This window comes from Cynoglossus semilaevis, chromosome Z (assembly GCF_000523025.1).
Source record: "Cynoglossus semilaevis isolate Cse_v1.0 chromosome Z, Cse_v1.0, whole genome shotgun sequence".
Classification (NCBI taxonomy): Eukaryota; Metazoa; Chordata; class Actinopteri; order Pleuronectiformes; family Cynoglossidae; genus Cynoglossus; species Cynoglossus semilaevis.
The window spans coordinates 10317021-10320446 of NC_024328.1; the positions used below are offsets into that span (position 1 = coordinate 10317021).

Consider the following 3426-nt stretch of genomic DNA (forward strand, 5'->3'; position numbering starts at 1 on the left):
AGCTAGAAGAGAACCTAGAGAGGTGGAGGTTTGCACTAGAAAGAAGAGGAATGAAGGTCAGTCGTAGCAAGACAGAGTATGTGTAACAGAATGTGTGTAAATGAAAGGGAGAACAGTGAAATAGTGAGGCTATAAGGAGCAGAGGTGGTGAAGGTGCAGGAGTTTAGGTACTTAGGATCAACTGTTCAGAGCAGAGGAGACTGTGGAAGAGAGGTGAAGAATAGAGTACAGGCAGGATGGAACAGCTGGAGAAAAGTGTCAGGAGTGATCTGTGACAGAAGAGTGTCAGCTAAGGTGAAGGGAAAGGTTTACAGGACGGTGGTGAGACCAGCCATGATGTATGGTTTAGAGACAGTAGCAATAGACAGAAGACAGGAGGTGGAGCTGGAGGTGACAGAGTTAAAGATGCTAAGATTCTCTTAAGGAGTGACAAGAATGGACAGGATCAGGAATGAGGTCATTAGAGGGACAACACAGACAGGAAGGTTTGGAGAAAAAGCTAGAGAAGCCAGATTGAGATGGTTTGGACATGTGCAGAGGAGGGACAGTGGATACATTGGTAGAAGAATGTTAGAGATGGAGCTAACACAGTAGGAGACAAAGAGGAAGGCCAAAGAGGAGATATATGGATTCAGTGAGGGAGGACATGCAGATAGTTGGAGTCAGAGTAGAAGATACAGAGAACAGGGAGAGATGGAAATCAATGATTCACTGTGGCAACCCCTGAAAAAAAGGGACAACGCCGAAAGAAAAAGAAGTCATTAATCAGAGACATTTTTTTCTTTTTGGCATGCCTAATTAGTTTAACTAAATTAAGATAGTTTAATTTCCTTTTCTCTCAAATAATGACATATTATTATAAATATTAGTAAAACGACGTGTTTTCACAATTGTTTTATAAAATGAATAAAAATGCATGACATGGTAATGACTGCATGTCTTGGCTACTTTACCACTGCCTTTGGAAAACAGTGCAGTTATACTGCTAATTCCTGACGATTCTGTGCATATGCATGCCACCTGGTTTATGCCTGTCATTTAGTAATCTAGTAATCTGTAATATGCTTCTTTATTCTTGTAATATGTAATCAAGTAATCTGTAATTTGACTCTTTATTCTAGTAATATTTATTATACTTTTTTAATCAGGTAATCTGTAATCAGGTTATCTGTAATATACTTCTTAATCTGGTAATCTGTAATACACTTCTTAATCTATTAATCTGTAATTTGCCTCTTTAATCTGGTAATCTGTAATCTAGTTATCTGTAATATACTTCTTAATCTAGTAATCTGTAATTTTCCTCTTTAATCTGGTGATCTGTAATGTAGTAATATGTAAAATATGTCTTAATCTAGTAATCTCTACTATACTTCCTAATCTAGTAATCTGTAATATACTTATTTAATCTAGTAAAATATAATCTAGTAAATTGTAACATACTTCTTTTAATCTTGTAATCTAGTAATCTGTAATATACCGTTTTAATAATCTGTAATCTAGTACATCCTTAATGTACTTCTTCAATCAAGTAGTCTGTAATCTAGTCATCAGTAATATACGTATTTAATCTAGTAATCTATAATCTAGTTATCTGTGGATGTAATCTGCAATCTAATAATCTATAACATACTTTTAATGTCGTAATCTTTAATCTATAACCTAGTAATCTGTGTTCTGCATGTAGCTGCAGAACTAGGTGGGTTCTGGGTATTTTTATTTTATTTTACTAATTCCTAATCTGTTAATTAAGTAAACAGATTATTAGTAAATAATCAGGTGTAGATGTCAACATTCCATCAAAATATTTGTTTTGAATTGCGTTTTACTCCTTTTTTGGTAGTATTACATGTCATTTGAAAAACACACTGTTGAGACACTGCTTTGTGGAAACTTTTCTGAGTCACCTCTGTACGTCTGACAGACGAACATGGTGTTGTTGTCCCACTTCAAGAGAATTGTTGTATGAGTAGTCGATGGATGACAATACTACAAGTTTTGGGGTTTTTTTTTTTTTTTTTTGTTTGTTTTGTTTGATTTGTTTCACTCTTAGGTTTAGTTTGTCTGATCCCTGATGTCATTTGGGTTTTATTCCTGTTTTGTCACTAACTGTCGTCACTCCTTTCACCTTTGTGTGAATTTGACCTAACTGCATCATGAACTTGTTTGAACTTATCTGTGTTTTATCACAGTGAATCATTATTAACGTTTGGACAGCTTTAAAGCAGTAGTTTCAGTCCTGTATAACATGGCTTTTAAATATGTATTAATCAAAGACTCTTTATAAGAAATGGACTCTGATCGTTGGCTGCACCAAAATGTGCAGAAAATGGAATTGCTCTAAATGGGATTGTAAAATAAAAACGTACATGGCCGGCATAGTGTTCTAATGAGAAGACCTGAAATGTATTAAATTAACACGATATACGTCAACTAATATTTTACAACAGTGATCATCAACTTGTGGCCCGCAGGCCAATTCAAGCCTACCAGACCGTCCAATTCGGCCACAGCTGGATTCCAAAATTGTGAAAATATCATGTGGTCCCCACGATTAAAGCAACTGAAAAACAACAACAATAACTGAGTCCTGAATAACTTTCAGTATCACAACCATCAAATAACTACGTTACTCCAATTTTTTATTTTTAAAATATAAAAAATTGTTTATTTGTTTATTTTTAAAAATATATTTTTTACATATACAGGGAGTGCAGAATTATTAGGCAAGTTGTATTTTTGAGGATTCATTTTATTATTGAACAACAACCATGTTCTTAATGAACCCAAAAGACTCATTAATATCAAAGCTGAATATTTTTGGGAGTTGGAGTGGGGCCTTTTTAGTTTTAGCTATTTTAGGAGGATATCTGTGTGTGTAGGTGACTATTACTGTGCATAATTATTAGGCAGCTTAACCAAAAACAAATATATACCCATTTCAATTATTTATTTTCACCAGGGAAACCAATATAACAGCTCAACATTCACAAATATACATTTCTGACATTCAAAAACAAATCAGTGACCAATATAGCCACCTTTCTTTGCAAGGACACTCAAAAGCCTGCCATCCATGGATTCTGTCAGTGTTTTGATCTGTTCACGATCAACATTGCGTGCAGCAGCAACCACAGCCTCCCAGACACTGTTCAGAGAGGTGTACTGTTTTCCCTCCTTGTAAATCTCACATTTGATGAGGGACCACAGGTTCTCTATGGGGTTCAGATCAGGTGAACAAGGAGGCCATGTCATTAGTTTTTCTTCTTTTAGGCCCTTTCTTGCCAGCCACGCTGTGGAGTACTTGGATGTGTGTGATGAAGCATTGTCCTGCATGAAAATCATGTTTTTCTTGAAGGATGCGGACTTCTTCCTGTACCACTGCTTGAAGAAGGTGTCTTCCAGAAACTGGCAGTAGGACTGGGA

The 3426-nt window shown here is 35.7% G+C and overlaps 1 protein-coding gene across 1 annotated transcript in view; it reads left to right on the forward strand.

Annotated features, from left to right (window-relative positions):
* Positions 1-3426, forward strand: part of LOC103397876 (metal transporter CNNM4) — a 38406-nt gene that overhangs the window by 30467 nt on the left and 4513 nt on the right. The window lies entirely within an intron of this gene.